This window comes from Meriones unguiculatus, chromosome 1 (genome assembly GCF_030254825.1).
Source record: "Meriones unguiculatus strain TT.TT164.6M chromosome 1, Bangor_MerUng_6.1, whole genome shotgun sequence".
Taxonomy (NCBI): Eukaryota; Metazoa; Chordata; class Mammalia; order Rodentia; family Muridae; genus Meriones; species Meriones unguiculatus.
Genome location: NC_083349.1, coordinates 32146720 through 32168591, shown reverse-complemented (window position 1 = coordinate 32168591; position 21872 = coordinate 32146720). Strand labels below are relative to the sequence as shown.

At 39.8% G+C, this 21872-nt stretch overlaps 1 long non-coding RNA gene across 2 annotated transcripts in view; it reads left to right on the top strand.

Moving 5' to 3' along the window:
• Positions 1-21872, top strand: part of LOC132646671 (uncharacterized) — a 129574-nt gene that overhangs the window by 86406 nt on the left and 21296 nt on the right. For both annotated transcript variants that reach the window (XR_009584917.1, XR_009584920.1), the window contains exon 2: positions 460-642. This is a non-coding gene — a long non-coding RNA (uncharacterized LOC132646671). The remainder of the gene's footprint in view (positions 1-459; positions 643-21872) is intronic.

Genomic DNA, 21872 nt, shown 5'->3' with positions numbered 1-21872 from the left:
CAGGTGTGTGTGTATAGATAGATAGATAGATAGATAGATAGATAGATAGATAGATAGATATAGATATAGATATACAGATATATATATATATATATATCTGTAGCATATATATCTGTAGCTATTAGGTTAGTATTTTTACGAAACTTCTTGCTGTGAGAACAAGTGGGTCCCTGACTATTGTGCCTGCTCTTGGAGCTCTTTTCCTCCTTTTGGGTTGCCGTGTCTAACTTTGATATGATAGATTTTGTTTCCTTTTAGTATATTTTATTTTGCCATGTTTAGTTGATTTCTCTTAGAAGCCTGATCTTCTCTAATTAGAGACAGAAAGGGAGTAGATCCAGAGGGGAAGGGAGGTGGGTAGGAACTGGGAGGCAGAGAGGGAGAGGAAACTATAATCAGAATATATTGTATGAGAAAATAATCTATTTCCTTTTCTTTGTTTGGTTGTTTTCAAAACAGGGTTTCTCTGCTTAGTCTTGGCTATCCTGGAACTCTCTCTGTAGACAAAGCTGGCCTCAAGCACAATGATCTGCCTGCCTCTATGAGCAGGTTCTGGGATTAAAGGCATGCTCCACCACCCACTGCCCAGCTCTATTTTCATTAAGAAGAAGGAGGAGAAGGAGGAGGATACGTGTATGACTGGTATGAAGATCATGTGTGTCTGTGTATGGCAATTTTATCAGTTCTAAAAATAACATTTAACATTAGTGTAGAAACTAACAGTAGGCTGCCACAATTGGAAAGCATTCAGAACACCACACTTAGAGGCTGAAGTTAGTGCTTGCAGTACTCAAGCAACGTTCCCATAGTCTACCAGAAGAGTACATACCGCTTGCCTGGTCTTCTGTAACTTGAATAAAGTTCCTAACAGATAGCTTTAAGAGTCTGCCTTAGGCACTGCTCTATTGCTATGAAGAGACCCATGACCAAGGCAACTAGTATAAAGAATATAATTGGGGTCTTGCTTACAGTTTCAGAAGTTTAATCCATTATCATCACAGCAGGAATATAGGGGCAGGCATGGTGTAAGAGCAGTGGCCCAGAGCTCTACTCTGATCCACAGGCAGAGAGAGAAAGACAGAGACATAAAGAGAGAGAGAGAGGGGTCTGAGAGCTACAGTCTGAGCCACAGGTGGGTAGGAGAGAGGGGAGCAGGATGTCCCTGGGCCTATGGGTGTTTGAAACCTCAAAGCCTACCCTCAGTAACACAGTTCCTTCAAAAAGGATACACCTCCAAATCTTTCTAATTCTATCAGAATTCCACTCTTTGTTGACAAAACACTCAATTTATATGAGCCAATGGAGGCAATTCTTATTCAAACCATTACAGAGTCTATCTTTACATTTTCTATTTATCAGCGAATAACCATTTTCTTTATCAGTGAATTACCTCTTTTGGTTGTCTAATGAGTTAGATGTTCAGCTAAATTTCAAGCAATCAAAAAGCCTATTTGCCATATTAAGTATAAAATAAATTATATAGAATAATATACATAAATATGATTCTTCTAAATAGTCTTTAAAAAGAATTGAAAGAAAATACTCTGCAAAATTCCCCACATTTTCTACAATAACTATGTATGTCTTCTATAATTAAGAAAACACAATGATATAAAATAATCAATAAAAGTAACTGGTTTCAAAGAGCCCCAGAGCAAAATTGACTCTGCAGATGAGAATGTGTTTTCTAAAACAGTAGAAATTTCTACAGTTCATCTTCACTCTGAAGTCGCATCATTCAAAAGAGAAGAAGTATTTTAAAGTAGCTTTCACTTGGAAGAGTTATTTTTTTAAAAGTACATTGTATTTCATCATCAACAGCTTTCTCTAAGGTCAGCAGAGCCAAAAAGGAGCTGATGGGTGATTTGATAAAACTCGTTATTGGACCCGTTGGGTTCCAAACACATTCCCAGGCCTCTGTGGGATCTCATTATTTCTCGCAGCGATCCTAGAAAGTAGGTGGCATTTCCCCGTTTTATGCATGAAGAAATCAAGTATTAAAGAAGTTATGAATTGTGCTTTAGGTCATACAACTGCTAAATGCGAAAGTCAAAATTTGAATCTCAATCTGAAGCCAAATGCCAGGCTCTTTTCTCAAGCTCCTTGTGGAGCTGTGACCAGAACACAAGCCTCAGATTCCCAAGCCTGTATTTTCTTTGCACTGTGCCGACTCCCTGCAGTGCTGAGATAATGCTCTTAGAAACATCGTTAATGGTTGTTTTGACACCTCGTTACACAGAATTTTCTCCCAACTAAACATTTCTTGGCAAGGCAGTGGTTCACCGGAGGGCTTTGTTAATTTAAAGAGCAATATGAGGGAGGTCCTTTTCATGGGAGGCAGCGTGCGTGGGAGAATAAGAGGCATGGGTGGGGCTCACTTCTGGGTATCCGCTCTTCTGCTGGTTCTCAGTGGCACCATGCCCGGTAAATCCAACAGCTGAGCTTGACTGGCCCACCTACCAAAGCACAGATCTCCTCCGCTTTCTCCCTTATCCTCCATGAGAATGCCGTACTGGTAGACTGAGCTACCTTCATTTCAGAGGGGGTAGAAGGGAGTCTCTATTTGCTTTCTTTCATGAGCGCTTGCTGCTTGTCCCTTGAACTTCCCTTGTGTATCACTTGATAACATCTGGCCTATGTTCCTTACAGAACCTGTAACTCTTAGCGTTAGGAAAGCCGTCTTGTAATTTTGTACAGGAAAACATGTAAAACCTCCTGTGCTGCCTGCTTTGTCAACTGCACGCAAACCAGTCATTGGGAAAGAAAGAAGGAAAAAGGAAAACAAAAACAAACAAAAAAAAAACTCAGTTGAGAAAATGCCTCCATCAGACAAAACCACGAGGAGCAATCCAGTAAGTTGCGTTTCTCAATGGCTTCTGCTTTAGTTTCTGCCTCCAGGTTCCTGCCTGGAGTTCCTTCCCTGGCTTGCTTGTGTAACAGCGTGTTCCCTGAAAGCTGTAAGATAAAATAACCACTTTCCTCCTTAAGTTACCTTTGGTCATATGATTTTATCACAGCAATGGAAAGCAAGCAAGCTAGAAAGACTTTTATTCTAGTCTTAAAACTTTGATTTTTTTATATCCTGTTCAACTTTACCTTTATCCATGATCTTGGTCTGCCTAGTATCTTCCCTATTGTTGGTCTACTTCTCTTAAGTTAGGGTAGAGATAGTGAATATAAAAAAAAAATCAAAATATTTCTACTTATTGCAGATTGTCTTTGCTTAGTATCCAACACCAGCCTGCCCTGAGGCCTTTGCCTGGACTGTGCAAATTAGCTGTTCTTTCCCAGGTCCTGACACTAGAAACTGGGACTCAGATGGCAACTCTGAAAGAGATCCAGGTTCTTGCATCCCAGAACAAAGAACTGGACGTAGGCAGATACATGGTAAGCAAAGCAAGACAGAATATACTTCCAAGGAAAGAAGCAGAAGAAGCAGGCCAGAGCAGGTCCCTGCTCTACAGAGTTGAACTTTTATGTTATCTCAGTATAGATCTGGGGCTCATTTGCACAGTGTGGGCTGTTGGATGTATTTTCTGCCCGTTACATGCAGTTCTGCCTACAATTCACATGTCACATGCATCATCACCATCATAATTTCCACTCAGGGGTTTTTGTTTTAGGATCATAATGAGCCACAGCTCACTCTCGAACACCCTGCACTACCAATGTTGGGAGCTGGTTCCGGTGGGGCTATGGAGTGCTGGTTGTTTCAATCTGCCTCTTTAGCAACTTGGCTTTTGTGCGGTAATGTTGCAAGGCATCACCTAAGGCACTGCAGATACTCTTCTTCTTTGGCCCTTTCCCGAGAATGTTCTGCAGCTGATTTTCTCAAAGCTCAACATGTCAGACAATCATCCCATGCTCAGTTGCTGGAGTCTTCCACTGTGAAGAATTTACAAAATGGCTTAAGGTGAATGACTTCTTGGGGGCTCCAATGACCCATGGGAAACGTGTATTTCTTTGTCAGAAGGTCCAAGTTGAGCCTGCCTTTTCCTTCATCCTTCAATTTATCTACAATAGCTTCCCTCTTTCTCCTATACAGGAACAGAGGAAAGCATAACAAATGCAGTGTTTATGTGCACAATGGGCCTGCAGATGCTTTCAAATTCTTGATATTGTCATTTCTATAAGGAACCTTCTTGCCCTGCCTCTCACCCCCAGGGGTCCTCTCAGTCCATGTCCCCAAATTCTCTGTATAGACCTCATGATTACACTTTGGGGATGTAACCAGCAACGGACATGTATTTCTTGCTTTTTAACAAGCACTTCAAAATTGCAGTTAGGGTTTTGGTTGCTCTCAGAATGAAGTATTCTGTCTACAGAATTTGCATTAGTGTTAAGATAATGAAATGCTTCTGCTTCTAATTTTACTTTTTAAGTTTTGGTTCTTCCTTCCTATTTTAATGAAGGATAGTAAAAATAAAAGTACCAGAGAGCACAACAGTTCAAAGAGATGTTATGGTCCACAGCTGGACCTCTGTAGTCCTGAAAAGCAGTGCTTGGCCATTCACCGTCAAAGGGCCAGATGAGTAACAGTAAAAAGCAAACAGTAAAAAGAAAGGAGATTTATTCATTATGGCCACATAGAGGGGTCCTGGGTTCAGTTTTCAGCACTTAGAAATAGTTAGGACAACTTTATCTCATTTGTGCGATAGCGGAGAGAAAGTGTTTAAAGCTGGCACCATCTAACATCAAGGCTGTGAACACTGTTACTCCTTGAAGTAATAATGACAATGAGGTTTACAACTGCTATAACAGTGTAAGCTATTAAATGATGAATATGTGCTAGTGATACCTAAGAACTCTACATGTGTAATCTGACACCATCACCATCATCCTAGAGATGTTTACTATGACATACAACCACAGAAAATAGGGCTTAGTGTATGTAACTCTTTTCCTAACACATCTTCCCAATATCCTTGCATTGTTTTTTCTCTTTTTTTGAAAATAATTATTTTCTTACATAATATATCCTGATTACGGTTTCTCCTCCCTCTACTCCTCCCAGTTTCTTCCCACCTCTCTTCCCATCCCAATTTACTCTCCTTTCCTGTCTCTCATTAGAAAAAACAAAAACAAACAAACAAACACATTCCTCTATCCTTAACCCTTAGAGAGTGGTGCCTCCTGAGATCATTGTTTGCGGCCATGTTATGAGGTAGAATACATGCTTTTGATAATATTAGTATTAAATAAATGGTGCTTAAAATTAGATGTTGACTAGAAGCCTCATTCTTCCAGATGGAAAAGACAAGATTAGAAGCATGCACCATGTCCTCTTTGATAGTGCCATCTAAAAGGGAAGATGGGAAGCTAGCCTTCATTTGTATCTGCTCTCTGTGTGGAAGAGGCACTTGGGTTGCTGATGTTTGCCCACCATTGTCTGCTTCAGGCTCACAAAAGGCTGCTGACAGAGTGATGCATTTGGAAACTGAACCTCTGCTCCTCTTGAACTTTGTAAAAAATGTGAGGTTGCCAGTTATTATAAGTTGAAAATAGCACCAATATTGAGCCAAGAGGATGCAGGATTGCGAAGAAGCTCAGAGATATTTTTAAGAGCAAATGGAATGAGGTAGGATTTTTCAAAGATGCTTAATAATAAGTAGAACTAAAAAGTAAAACAACTATTTTCAAACAAATACACATAATGATGTTACATCATATCAATCATTCTTGTTTTCTTATCTCACTGGAAATAATTTTCTAGAGCCTTCAAAAAAAAAAAGAATATTGGTACTAAGGCTTACTTCCTGGAAATCTGTTTTCTCTTGAAATTTGATGAAGGTGCTTTTTGCAGTGTTGTGAAAGTTCAGCAGTCTAAAAGGGTGCATTCTACAGCAGAAGGAGGTTACCAGAACTGCTAGTGGTGGATGCTCAAGAGATTACTACCAGAATGCAATCAATGATTTAAACAAGCTCAGCCTCAAGGGCCAAGGAGCAAAATAAACTAGGCTATAAATTCTGCCTCCTAAAGAAACTCTTACCCAGGGACTCATATTCCAAACAAGGAACATGCATGGAGATAACCTAGAACCCCTACACAGATGTAGTCCATGACAGCGTAGTATCCAAGTAGGTTCCATAGTAATGGGAAGAGGGACTGCCTCTGACATAATCTGATAGGCCTGTTCTTTGATCACCTCCCCCTGAGGGGAGAGCAGCCCTACCAGGCCACAGAAGATGACAATGCAGCCATTCCTGATGGGATCTGATAGACTAAGATCAGAAGGAAAGAGAGGAGGACCTCCCCTATCAGTGGACTTGGGAGGGGCAAGTGAGAAGAAGGGGGAGGAAGGGTGGGGCTGGGAGGGGAGGAGGGAGGGGCTTATGGGGGGATACAAAGTGAATAAACTGTAATTAATAAAAAATAAAAAAAGATAAAAAGAAACTCTTGCACAGAGTTGCAGGGTGCAAAAGCAAAACTAAATAGATAAATGATAGATAGATAGATAGATAGATAGATAGATAGATAGATAGATAGATAGATAGATAGATAGATAGTAAATGAAAGTGGGATTCTATAACTTTATCTTCTGTTATAAATGAGGAAACTGAGGTAGATAGAATCTTTAGCACACAGTCATGCAGCTTTCTTTCATTGTGACAAAGCACAGTTGCAGAAGATGGTCACTAATGTGACCTAAACCCACTTGTTCACAGTGATGCGTATTCATAATGTGCTTTGTAGGGCCATCTGTGTGACAATGACAAAATCATACATCTTTTTACTTTAATTATTTTTTGCCATTATATTTTATTAACAAATTCAATTTACATCTTGGTCACAGGCCCCTCCTTCTTCTCCTCCTAATCTCACCTTCCCTCCTGCATCCCCTTTCTCCTACTCCTCAGAATAGAGGAGTCCCTCTCCCCAGACACCCCAGCTCATCTATTCACATGGGGACTGAGTTCATCTTTCTCTCCTGTGGCCTTGTAGGGAAGTCCCATCAGGGGGAAGTGATTAGAAAGCAGCCAACATCAAACTAATTGGAGAGAAACTTAAATCAATTCCACTAAAATCAGGGACAAGACAAGGCTGTTCACTCCCTCCACATCTCTTCAATATAGTACTAGAAGTTCTAGCTAGAGCAATGAGACAACTAAAGGCGATCAAAGACATACAAATCAGAAAGGATGAAGTTAAAGTATTGCTATTCTCAGATGATATGAGAGTATACAAAAGTTACCCCAAAAATTCCACCGGAGAACTCCTGCAGCTGATAAACTCCTTCAGCAAAGTGGCTGGATACAAGATTATTTTAATTATTTTTGATCTGATGCATGGCATGCTTGGTAACAAATATCAACCTGCTAAAAGTTTTCGGGGTTTCACTGAAAAACTCTTTAAAAAAAAATAGCCCTAGTCAGTAAGAGAATGTCTACTTAAATTTAAATGATAAAAATGGAGTTTGAAGTAAAATTATCTACCAAGATTCATAACCTACATTGTGGAAACATAGTAGGCTTGTCAATCAAGACCTTCCCTTTAAAGAGTGCAATTCATTGGCTAGTGCTGTGACTAGAGCACCATCTCCGTGCCGCTGTCATCACTCTGTGTGTGTCCTAGAGTGGCTCTCACTGCCAGTTGTCTGGGTGTTGCCAGGTCACCACCTTAGGGCCTGCATTCTAGGAAGACAGAAGAAAACAACGGAGAGCAAACAATGAGACATTATTTGAGAACAGTCACACTCTGAAATCCCCTGCAGTTTTCTGATGTCGGGTTCCTCATTTACTAGGCTGTCTCGTAAGCAGTCCTATCCTTAGGCAAACTGGGGTTTGAGTACATTATCACAACTCTCCTCTGATTTTAGGATTTAACCATTATAAACAAGGCAATGAACAATATTTAATAGGGATAATGAACAGTATTTACCACAAAGAAAAGGAGTTTTCTGCTGCATAAGGCTGTGCGTCTTAAAATAATAGCTATTAGCCACATGGGGCTGTTGAAAGTGGCCAAGGCAAACTGAAGTTTGCTATAAATTTAAAATATTCCCCCAATACTGAAGAATGAATATGAAAAAGAATATAAGCTATCTAACTAGTAATATGTATCAATTATATATAACAATAGTGTTTTTATATATGAAGTTAAGTTATATATTGCAATATATGAAGTTAAATACATTACTAAAACTAATGTCATCTGTCATTGTTTTATTGCGGCATAGAATACCCGTATACCATATCCATGGCGTACATTGTATTTCAAAGTTTGAAAAAAACAAAACTTCTCTGACTTAGTATACTCTATTTATTTGCAAATTACCTTGAACTACTGAGTAATTTATCAATCATAATCCTACTATTGAAAACTTGGCTTCTTGTATCCTGGCTGGCAATTGTTTCCTAAGGAATTTAATGAAATAACCAAAGAGAAGCAGTTTAAGAGGGGGAGGGTGGTGTAAGCACATGGCGGAAACGGAAAGGATTTCCGCTGGTTGTAGTAAGAGCAGACTGGAGTGAGGATTAAGCTAGGATGACCACTTCCACGAAAAAAGAAACAATCCACAGTTTCCAAAAAGCTAAAGTTTCTAAAGTAAGGTAAAGCAGAGTAAAGGGTAAGAATGGCTTTCAGAAAGGGGACTGGGGAGAAGGTACAAGGTTTCCAGATATTAAAACGTCCGTGGCTCTGTGGATTACTGGTGCTTACAAGTTATACTACTTCCGATTGCTTAGATCTGCGTCTTCATCTGTGGACGTCAGCCTGTGTCCTCTCCTAAGTCATTTCATGCTGTGGAAAATGGTGGCTTGTGTGCTATTCTGTCCTCTGTGCAACTCCCTCTGGCACGCTGCCTTTGTCTCTGTTTTGAATGCAAATGCAGAGGCTGAGAACTCAGTGTGCATCTCAGTGTGCAGGCTGCCATCAGCATCCACGAGGTACTGGCTGATGACGAACTCACTCCTAAAAGTAAAAATACCCTGTGTGAGTCAGACTTCTCTAAAGGAACAGAACTCTTAAGAATGGATGCATACATTTAAATATAAGAAATCGTGTATGGTGGATTTATTAGATTAGTCTACAAGATGTGCTCCAAGTAGTTCAGCAATGGCTGTCTCACCCTGGAGAGAAGCCAGCGGTGCCTCAGTTCACAAGGGTGCATGTCTCCGTCCTTCTAATCTGGCACCGAAGGCCTGAAGGACTCTGGAAAGCTACTGATCTTCAGTCTACCTTAGAAACCGGAAGAATTTAATTCCAATATGGGTAGAAAAAACAAAACAAAACAAAACAAAACAAAACAAAACAAAACAAAACGCTTCAGCAAAAGAATAGATGAACTTGCCAGTGAGACTAAGGGAAAGCAGGAAAAAAAATGAAACTTTTCTTTATTCAATGTCCTCCCCCTCCCCCCACGGGCTACCACATGAAGATACTGCCCATATTTAGGGTAGGTGTCCTTACCTGAAGAAAACTGATCCCAAAAAAGCCCTCAAAGAAGTTCCTAGTGGCTTGTGTTTTAATTGATTGCAGATGCAGTAAGTTTGGCAACTAAGGTTAATCATCACGCTACCTATAAGCACACAGAGATAGAGTGGAAGAAATGAATACGTAAGAGTATTAAAACTATATCCGTATATTAGGTGCCAGAACTTAGCAAACTCACTAGATTGAAGAAGGACGCAGCATCCTCATATGGACCTTGGAAGGAGTGTCAATAACACCCTCCAACTTGTCATCTGACCATGTGGCTTATCAATGGACTGACAGGTGACTGACATTGTTCTCAGGACTTAGCTCAGCCCAGCCCCCACTCCTGACTACCTACTCGAATTGCCATCCTTCTGTCCACCTCTTTATCTGTCCATCCAGACCAGGTCCTGCTCCTCATCACTGGAGCTCAGCTTTACCCTGATGCCTAGCTCATCAATGTGGTCCTGCGACCAGGCCTCCAGCTGCTGTCCAGCTGTGCTTGTTAATAGCTTGTCTAACTTCTGTGCTGCTCCCTGCATCTCAATCAGCTCTCTGCCTCTGTCTGGTAAGGTTGAACTCCGCTGCAGATACTTTAATCCTTTTATAGCCACCCAGTAACCTACATGCATAAATAAGTGCACACACACACACACACACACACATACACACAGAGAGAGAGAGAGAGAGAGAAAGAGAGAGAGAGATTGTACAATGAGGTAGTCTAAGAGTTAACATTAGCTATTAAGACTGGGAGAAAGAAGAAACTGTGTTTTCCAATAGCCATCTATCAAGGAAATTGGGACTACTTGGCAAATTGCAGCCAAAAGAAAAATTGATGGAGCTTGTAAAGGCATTATTACTCAATAAAGGCTAAGACTGGAAATACACAAATGTGTCCATCTATGTTTCTGCTATAGTGAGTTCACAACTGTGCCTAAAGGCTTTCTCCTGTTGGGTGTCACTGTCTACTTATGGCAGGCCTGAACCACCAGAGTAGAGTACCCCTCCCAAGGAATCTAAGCTGATTACCAACAAAAGCTGGTGACTAAATATGTAAGCTCTATAAATATGACTAAATGTGGTGGCTCTGAGAGTATATTTTTGAACCAGATCCCCTGCCTCCCCTGGGGGACTTTATCCTAGTAAATCTCAAGAGAACACTGTAGTAGCAATTCTACATTGATTCCCCTCATTTTCCTTCTCAGTTCAATGCATCCCAACTAATTACAGAGAGAAGCCAGGTGATTGGCAGTGGCTGGAGAGAGTTTGATGGACCATAATTTTTAGGGTACCAGGTTTTTTTTTTTTAGGAGCACAAAATATTTTAAACTAGATATTGCTAATTATTGAACACTTCTGTGAACATGCTAAGAGATAGCGGACCGTACATTTGACATGGGTAAGGTATGTGATGTATAATCTCTCTCTATTAGGCTATAGGGGAGTCGGAATGGTGCCAGTACACTAGTTGATCATGGCTGCAAAAAGAATTATGGTCGTGAAAGTATTTGACAGACATGAAATGAAAATGGAGTGAATATTATTAACCCAGACAACAAGAAAACATTGAACTATAAACAATATGGGAAAATATAAATAAGTGCTAATATTTAAGTGTTCTTTTTTATGTCATATTTTTATGGCTAGAACTAGTTTTTTTCAAAGACACAAAGTTATTAAAAAATCATGTTATCTCCATCCTTGATTTTTATGATCTATTTTGTTTTGTTTTACTTTTTAATCTTATAGAGATGCTTTGAGGAAGTAGTATCTGCAATAATCAAGATTTTTGAGACTTTTTACTATCATTTTTAATTATGTTATTTTATTTTGCCATATTTTGGCAGAATAACTTTGTCAAATCTGAATAGGGGATTGCCTTTAAATATCTTCCAAATCTAAGATCTACCCCTGCTCTTATCAAAGCAAGACACAGCCCCCATCTCAAAGCAAATAAGAGCTCCTTTTCCTGCAGCAAAATACAAGTGGCCATGGCCCAGGAATATGGATTACAATTACTCCAAATACTGTGTTCATATGGTAATGGTTTCATGAAGTCTTTCTGTAGTAACAGAACAAAGAATGTCATAAGTCAAAGTGTGAAATACATTGATGGGAACACCAGACAGACCAGTTACAGCATAGCAAGGAAACATTTTATCTGCTTCTCTTCAGAGTCACAGGGCACAAGGTCAGACAAGAAGGTGGCTAATTAGTAGCAATAAAGAGGAAAAGATAATCCAAAATAATAGGGTTGCAGACCTGCTCTATCCCATAATCATAGAAATCTGAATCAAAGATTCTCAGAAAATAAAGTTACTCATAGTATATATCTGCATGTGCGTTTGGGCACATGAGCGTGGATGCCTGCCGAGGCCAGAGACAGCACATTTCCCTGGAGCTGAGGTTACAGGAGGCAGTGGGCCTCTGCTGTTGGGAGCTACACAGCCAAATCATACCTTCAGGAAAAGCAGCAAGTGCTCCTACCTGCTGAACTGTCTCCCTAGCCCTCGGTCTTATAAAACCATTATCACAGTTGCGGCTTTTTACTAGGATCATCATTCTTGATATGATATCTTGCACTCTTCATATGAGAAAAATAAAAAATACATATAAAGAACACAGCCTTAAAGGTTTTATATATATATATATATATATATATATATATATATATATATATATATAAAACAGTGAATATAAGTCACAAAACAACAGTTCAACAGGTTACTGTAAAGAAAAGCCTGCTAGGAAGAGTCTAACAACTTGCATTCCAATTTAATTTTAGAGCAGAGATACCCAAAATCCTTGCTTCCATTAAGCTGTAGGGGAACTCTAACCCTTTAGCTCATAACTTCTTTTTCTCTCTCCACCCTCAACTGTCTCTCTCTCTCTCTCTCTCTCTCTCTCTCTCTCTCTCTCTCTCTCTCTCTTTCTCTCTCCCTCCCTCCTTCTATCCCTCCCTGATATGAGCACGACCTGTCAGAAAACACAGTGAACACACTGACCGTGCTTATGTCTTTCCACAATGTCAGATTTGCTGATCAACAATAAATTCGCAAGGTGAATGTTCCCACTGGCAGAAGCTTGCCAGGTATTTCCTCCTCCCTTGATAGTCCTGTGAGTCAAGCATGAGTTATTTACTAACACCATTTTCTGTTAGTAGCCTCCTGATCACTCATTATGCATCACAGAGGGTCCAGGAGTCCCGAGGAGCAGAGGAACTGACCGAAATGCAAAAGAGCAGTGGTTCTCAGCCATCCTAACGCTGAAGCCTTTTACCACAGTTCCTCATGGTGACCCCCAGCCATAAAATTATTTTTGTTGTTACTTCATAACTGTCATTTTGCTACTGTTCTGAACTGTACATATCTTATATGCAGGATAGAGATATGAGACCCCCAAGAGGGTCAAGAACCACAGGTTGAGACCATTGCGCTAGAGTATACTGCTGTTCAACCAAATCAAGGTTTAGGTGCAGCTAAAGAAACAGCTGTGGCTGCTGCAGAGTCAGGCTTCATGGTCAGAGCTGAGTTGCAGGAACTGGGTGATGCAAAGGACAGTGCTCGATTCAGATGAGCAAATGGTTTGCTGCGTTGATAAATGAGCGGTTGGTCCAGATGGCGAACCAGGAGACAGGCTGGCAGGAAGTCAAGTAGGCTGTGTCGATAGCAGGAGTGAGCTGAACTGAGCTGGAGGCCTTTGGATAGTCAGGAGTTACTCCCCTGTCCAACCCTTGATGCACTTAAGCTGTAATAGGATGAGAGGTCAATAGCCTACCCCAGTGTTAGGTGTCCTCTGCTATCCAGGGCCCAGCTCAGAGAGTTACATCATCTTCTCAGTCCTGCTTGTCCATTCGGTTCACATTTTCCTTATAGAATTTTTAATACACCTATATGCCCAGATTCACCCTGATATATCTATAGGATGGCATCTTTTCTACAACTGGCAATAAGTCAGCTCTAATTCTGTACCATGTGTGTGGTACTGGACAGAAGGTGCTGTTCACGTGACATCCCCGACACAGAGTCAGCTTCATCCTCAGAATGGAGAACAAACTGCTCACTAAAGAGTCAGGAGAAGACACAGTCTGAAAGCAACGGTTTTACACACGTGGAATAACCCAGGTCAAGGCACAGCTGGATCTCAGCATGCCCTCCTTCTCTAGGTGTGTGTGTATGCTAGATAAGGTGGTTTTGTGGGCCTGTTTAAGAGGTAAAAGTATTTCTTTGTCCAGTGAGTAAACAAGCCTTTCTAAGCTCAGAGTACAAAATCATCTTGTCCTTACCTGTGGTTGGTTTTTCCTCTGGTCTTTCCCTCTGAATTCCTTTTTCAAAGAGGGGAAAATTACTCAAAATAAAGTGAGTACACATGGAGTATGAAAAATACATTGAGTTCTATTTGGTTGATTTTGTCCTGAAGTGGTTTCCTTAGGGCCTGACATGGTCATTGGACATCATGGAACACAGATTGCTGAGTTACCTATAGCCCTTCATTAGTGACAAGGAAATAAGAGCAAGAAAACGAAAGCTAAGTCTGTGGTTTCTGATGACAGCAACAGGCCTGGTAACCCATCCTTTCAGAAGAGAGTAGGAAAGGGTCACCGGGCCCTCACCTAAGACTCCAACCTCCATGTTCTTCCACCTCCAAGCTTCATGCTGTCTTGGGGACTGCTGGGGTATATAAGAGATGAACACTTACTGAGGATGGGATATGATTGATACAGGATTCTGATATAGATGCTTCTAAGTCACCCGCGTTCCTGTAAGTAAGCCCATACTAATTCTCATGTAAATAACCTCAAGGGTGCCCTGCCTGGACTGAACAGCTATTTCTTCACATCTCTCCAGAAAACATCAGAAGGAAATGCATAAGCCCTGCTTACCACTGGGTGAAAAGAAACACAGGGACAGTTATTACAGGGTAGACTGGTTGGTAGCTACATGGAAGTTATAGGCATGAAGTAGGCTTGAAGGTCATGCAGGAAGATGGACTTCCTCCCTCATAGCCTTAGTCCTGTAGCACTGGGCACACACCAACATTACAAGTAAAAACAATGAGCCAAAAAAGAAGGGAGGAAGGACCATAATTGTCTCTCTTTAAAATTTGAAGTACCATAAGGAAAAAAAAATAACAGGGTCATGTTGAGGCCATTTAAGGGAAAGCTGTTCCCTCCTGGTACAGAATATCTAATTTTATAGATTCAAATTTTCATTTAATCTTTTTAAATCTACTGTTGCATTATTTTCAGTCAAAGATATAGGCTTTGCATGGTATCCATCACCCTGGATGGAGACATGGCTTTCTGAACTGCCATGATTATCAGGTTACTACCCAGCTGGAGGCTTTCTGGGGAAAGAAAAAAAGAAAGAAAGAAAAAAAAAAGAAAGAAAGAAAGAAAGAAAGAAAGAAAGAAAGAAAGAAAGAAAAGAAAAGAAAAGAAAAGAAAAGAAAAAACCCACTATTATATGCTTCTTTAGGAGTTAATACTGGTGGGGGTCTGCCAATCATCCATATAAGAAAACACCTCCAAGAAACCTGTCTGTTCCAAGAAAAGCGTGTCTAGAGGCTATAGGCTGGCACAATAGTCTAGCCTCATTGTCCACTCTTGCCCTATGACAAAGTTTTTCCTGATCATGATCCCTTTGCCATGGTCCACTCTCACACAGTAAGAATAATCTCCTCTGTAAAGGCTCCTTTGGCAACTGTTCATTCTTACCCTGAGAGTGTCTTCTTATGCAATGTTCCTCTGCCATTGTGAATGGTTTCCAATGCGATGGTGCCTTTGATCATTACACACTTTCACCCTCAAAAGAGCCTCCTGTTGCTTGCAATAAAGTTTGTCTTCTACCCTACACTCTGTCTTACCTGATTTCATTTGATGGAGACTTTAAGGAGTAAGATGCTTAGAGGAGGTAAGGAAGTAAGATCTGTAACAATAAGATGGCTATGTAGCTGGAAAGACTGGTTGATAATAAAATAATTAACTATATAATGAAGTCTTTATTAATAATTAATAAATTATTAATGATATGTATAAAAATGTTAGTGGAGAAGAATAGAGGATAATATTACATGAACATAGCAGGTAGAAGGCAGTGTTGGAATCATAGTAGACAATTCTTTCTAGTGCTCACAGTTTTGAACAAAAGATAGTATAAAACCCAAAGGAAGGAAGAGGACGAAATGAAGAGGAAATATGAAGGGCTTTCAAGATAACTTCAGCTGGCTTGTCCTGTGCTGCAACTGGGGCATTCCTTATTGTAGCTAGATTGGCCTATCTGAGCTTCACATTCTCTTCTGTAAACTTTCAAAATCACCAAAAACTGTTCTGCATGGTTTTAGGAAGATGAGAAACTGTAAGTAAGTATCAAGTATCTAACAAATAAAAATTGTTTTACAATAAGGATTACAATTATTTTATTCTGCTATTCATTCATAAAAACACAAAAATACAACATTTAATGAGTTTGTACTTTGCAAAATATTTGGAGGGTGAAACTTTTCTATTATGACTCCAATAAAGAACTAGTACAAACACGTCACATTAAGAGTTAAGATTTCCTTTCTCTACTAAAACTACAAACTTGTACTGATCCCATCTATTTGTTTAGCACATACCACCCTGTGACATGCAAGGGGGGAGAGAGCCTACTTTGTGGTCTCCCGTAGTCCCCAGAATAATGAAGCATTCATGGGTATTTATAAACAACCACAGAACGAAAGCAAATGATTACAAAGTAGAACTAACATGTATGCATTGACTTCCTTTGCTCTGAGCATTATGATAAACAATATACCCACAGACACTAATTCTTATTCCCAGTTTTCCAAACTGTGAGCCAGGCTAAATAAAAGCTGTAATAATAAAATATGATTGTATAGTGGGGCTGAGAGTGAAGCCCAAAGAAACTGATTGCTAGTGTAAGAGGGTGGAGGGAAGAATGGAACAGAATAGAATAAAACAGAACAGAGAAGAACAGAATAGAACGGAATAGAATGGGTCTTCTAGTTTACTCATTGAATAAACTTTGGGTTCTTGATAATAAAGAAGAAGCATGGGGGGATGAATTGCTAATGGAAGCAAGAGTGAAAAGAGAAGCAGGAAGAAACGTAGACACACAGAGCAGCTGATAGTCATAGCCAGCACCCATTGTGTCCAGACTTTACCTAGGCACATACATGAAGAAATGCTTCTCTAGGTTCTGAGCTCTCATTTGAGTCCATCCTAACATCTTATTTTTGAAATAGTTGGAGTAGATGAGAGTATGTTTGGAAACATTCTAGATCAGTGGTTCCCAGCCTTCCTAAAGCTGTGATGATTTAATATAGTTCCTTATGTTGTATGACCCCCAACCATAAAATTATTTTATTGCTACTTAATAATTTTGTTGCTGTTATGAATTATATGTAAATATGTGATGTGTGGGATATCTGATATGTGACCCCCAAAGGGATTTTGTCCCACAGCTTGAGAACCCCTGCTCTAGAGCTTTCTTTCACAATTAACATGAGATGTAGAAATTGAGTCTCTGTGTGTGGAAAAGATGAGAATAGAGAAAATATCTTCTTAATTAGAAAGTCAAGAATAGAAAATTCTTAATAGAAAAAGGATTAAGCATATTTTTTTAAAAATCTTAAATATGATTAAGTGCATTTTCTCTGAATGTCTCAAAATAGAAGCCCACATACCAAATAGATATATTTATTTCTAGGTGAGCATAGAGGATTTAGTAATGTCTTTCCAAAAATATTTACCTCTTCAGGATGTATGAATGGGAACTTATTTGTACATAAGTATTTTCATTTATGATTAATTCACATGACATCATATGTATTAAAATGAGCTTAAGTCCAAAGTCGATACCTTTGTAAGAAGGCCAAGAAAGAGAAGGGTACTACCAGAGGGAAGATAGATATGCAAAGACAAAGACATGAACTAGAGAGATCTGTCTGCAAACCAGGAATACAAAAGCCTCTGGAAAACCTGGAGAACTGTGTTTGGGCAGGAAAGAATTCTTTTGTAGAGCCTTCTGAGTCATATGTCTGAAGGAGTATGATTCTGGGGAAATCAGAACTGTGAGAAAAATGCAACTCTGTTGTTTTAAGCCTCCCAAACTACTGCACTCCCTTGGTTGTTCCAGCAAGCTCATACTCATACAGCGGGCAACTGAAAACTGTAGATAGTCAATGAGAAATTTATTTGTAATATGGTGTTTTCCCCAAATTAGTAGAAGTAATAAATCTCACAAAAATCATGACTTTATGACAACAAGGCTATACAATGTTCCAGACAGCTGCCAAGTGGATAAAGCACAAAGAGTTTCAACACATAAAATTTCCTTGGCTTTTATGTGCTAGATGTCATCGTTTGGCCTCTAATATTAGCTCTAAGATTAGCCAAAATTAAGAAAAACATCAAGTCACTTCTCTTTTTTCCTGCCCACCTGTGTGTTCATCCATCTATTTATTCTCCATCCATCTATTCACCCATATCTCTGTCCTTCCCTCCAACTACATAATGCAGAGTTAAACCAGAGCATGCCATGCTGTTGACTCCAGAACTATCCATGACATAGAAATCATCAGAATCAGTGGCTGCGACTAAAGTCAGATTTCAACCAACTGGAGATTAATTACATGTGTTACATTTAGGGGTGTGTTGAAAAAGTCCCTGCTCTGTTATAGCTGATGGAATCATAAGTACGTCTATGCAGAAAGAGCTTGAGGGGAATAAAAACAACCCACGCATTCTGCCACGAGACCCAAGCTAAAGACAAGAGCTCCCATGGGCGCGTGACACTCAAAGTCTCGGGCTAGAGTCCTACTTCTCACCAACTTTCTTTCACTTCATCTGCCAGTCCCTCTTCTTTTCCAGCTATGAATTCACAGTCAGGCTGTGTCAGTAGATGCGGTGTGCTGCAGTGAAAATGCAAACACATTTTCTATAATGAACATATGGGCAGCTCCAGTTGAAAAGAGTTCCGATACCATCCCAAGCATGTCATTGGCGATGGCTGCAGAAAAGCAGGCAGCAGACGGGATCAGGAAGCATGGAAGCAGGAAGGAAAGGGTGTGGGCTTGACTGCTGCTGTACATCCTGAGTGCCACCATGGCATGCCACAGCCTCTTTCACACTGCCAACTGGTGTGGCGTGCCGTGTTCCATGTGTTTAATGCATAGAGTTCATTCTACCACCCATGTTCTTATATAAGTGGGAAAGATCCTCATGCAAATTTTATTGTGCATTGAAATTTTAATGTGGTTATGGGTATTTTAAATGTTTTAATTATGAGGTTAGGCGTTCTAAAATTAAAATACCCATACAAACAATTTCCATACATCCGTACGTAGGCCTAACCATTGTTAATTTCTTCTATTTTTTCTCCATATGTATTTATTGTATATATGCGTACATGTGGATACGTTCATATATACAATATACATAACTCTGCATTTCACACTCATTGGTAACATATACTTTTTTTACATAGACTATCTTAGCCATGGTATCTTTAGGCACAGTTTTATCTTGCCTTGCTATCAATTTCAGTAGGGTAACAGATTCAAAAATAACAAAACTAAAATGATTTTTCTCCTTCAAATCAATTACTTCTTAAGATGTCAACTCCATAGTGTATTCTTCAAGATTCATCTTTTCCTTCTGATGTGGAAGAAGCCATATTGTACAGATCTTTCACTAATGAGCAGCTCCATGACAAAGTGCTGGGAGTCCAAGACAGAGCAATAAGGTGTGTTGCGCAGATAACCAAAGGCTGTGAAAGCTTTTGGTACATCAGAAAACTACAATCTACGTAGGCAAGGGTGTTTACCGTCCAAGTAGAATTCCATCAGCTGATACGTAACACTCTTCCCCAGCAGTGAGGTTGTTCACAGTGCAACGGGAGGCCTTTCAATAGATGCCCAAGAGCTCAGAGCCATTGGTTTTTCTCAGGTTTGCAGAGGATTTCTCTCCACGTAGGTTAAATAAGATTCTGTTTTGTTTTGTTTTGTTCTAAGTAAAGGAGAATGAGAAGGCAAATAAGGACTGACCGGGATTGTAGAAGATAATGCTAAAACGTGGGGTGTGTAGCTCCACACTGCTCAGGACTTCAGCATTAGCTGACTCCCCCATTTAAGGAAATGCCCTAACTCTTCTTGCTGAGTGTTCTGGGCCTTTTTTGTTGTGTGTCCACCTACCCCACCCTGTTTATTATTTTCTCGTAAGACTTTATTTTTATTGCATGTTTGTGTGTGTTCCTACACATGCCGCAGTTCATGTGTGGAGATCATAGGAAAACTGTCACTGTGCAGCTTTCTCCTTCTACCATGTAGATTCCACAGATTAAACTTAGGTTGCCAGGCTCGGTGGCAAGCATTTTACCAGCTGAGCCACTGCTAGCCCATGCTGCTGCTGCTGCTGCTGCTAATGCTGCTGATGCTGATTCTGCTGCTGCTGATGTTTTTCCTTCTTTTCCCTCTCCTCCTCCTTCTCCATCTCTTCCTAATCCTACTCCTCCTTCAACAAAGACAAGCATTAATTTTTTCTTTAGAAATAAACATACAAAAGAGAAAAGGAATAGAGCATACAAGACAAACAAAATCTCTATTCCAGCAAAAATAAATATTCCAGGCAACAAAAAGAAAATTATGTATAACACGTACTTCTCATGAGCATAACACAAATCATAGATCCTAGAAGCTATAAGACCAAAATAGGAAAAAGATCAAGTACAAGATCCCATAACAACAAAATGATATGAGCAGAGAGTGTAGCAGTGGATGGGAGCATCCATTTGTCAGAGCAGAAATGCCTTTTCTAGAACTCAGTCAAATGCTAAGTCTACAGAACTAATTTGAGGAGATGGCACTTGACTGAGAATTCAGGTAAGACAGATTGGCCTGAAGTATAGCATTATTCATGAATAAGAACCCTTAATAAAGGTAAGATGCCTATATTTTCTAAATATCTTACAATGTCAATAAAAACTAAAAACAAAAATGCTATTGAGAAGATAAGAGTATTTTCAGATCACCGGAGAGGAATAGAAATGCAAAAGCCAGACACTTTAAGAAAGGAAAAGGAGTGAAAGCTACTTGTAGCACATAGATAAACACAGCACAGAGCCGTATGTCTAAAACAGTTTCACTAAGGAAGTAAGTAGATACAGATGTGCTGGAGCCTCTAGATCAGTCGTCTCCTTCCCATCCCCCTTGAAATAGGCAGCAGAAGATGAAAGCGTATCTCCAGAGCGTCTTCATCTCTTTACAGAACAAGAGATCATCTCTTCCATGTCAGTTTATTCTTGGCAGTCTCTTCATCCCCAAAATATTGTGCTAAAGCCACTTGTCAGCAATATTTCAGAGGATGTCAACAAAGCCTTCTTTTTCCAGTTACAGCTGTAACAAATCACCACAATCAATAAGTACAGCGTCAAACAATAGAAAATCATTTTTAGACTTCTAGGGGGCAGAGGATGCCATAGCCTTCCAGGGTTCCAGCAGGATTTGTTCCATCTGGAGGCTCCCTGAGAATCTGCTCCCCATCCCCCCACCTCCCCAGTTCTCAGTGCTACCCTCACTCTGAATAATGGCCCCAAGTTACATTGTCCTTTTGGCACTGCCTCCATCCTCTCCAACTCAGCCTCCTGAATCCTCTGCTGAAAGCGCTTTGACTATATTGGATCCACCTGAATAATGCCCTTCTCATTTTAAGATTCCCTAGTTTAATAATATTGTCAAAATCCCTTTTACCATGCAAAATAACATACTCATGGGTTCTAAGGATTGAGACGCAGGGACCCTTACAGAGAAGCTAAGTCTCAGTGAGTTGGTGGCATTCTCTTGTTATTATACTAATTATATAATTGTAATGAGCCCATGAAGGAACAAGTCAATCACACCAGCATTGTATGCATTTATTTTTGATAATAAAGCAACAAGGAAAATTTTCCTAGATGCTGCTTAATTTCATATCATTAGCTTCACTTCAGCTCTGCTTTCCTGAGAAATTGATAGGCAATGACAAATAATTAGCTCACTCACAAATGAAAGGTATGAAATATTTCCATTTGTGTTGTATTATATTGTCACTACATACTTGTATGTTGAATGCCTAACGACATCAAAATTATTAGAAACCTAGTAATTGCGGTAGTAATTGAAGTAAGTAGCTGTCGTTTATCAAACACATTTCTATGGGTGATTGTGCTAAACCTCATGACTTATTTGTTTTTAATCATCTTATAATGAGGATTTTATCTTTCATAATACACAGTTGAAAAATCCAGGACTGAAAGAGCTTATGGAGTGGCAGGCTGACTGACACATGCTAGGAGCAATATTTGACCTTAAGAACCCCAACCTCATAGTCTTTATCCAGATAAGATACCGGACAACTAAGAACAGTAGGGGTAATCTCCTTTGTCTGTTTGTCTTCCAGGGAGAAACCAGATTG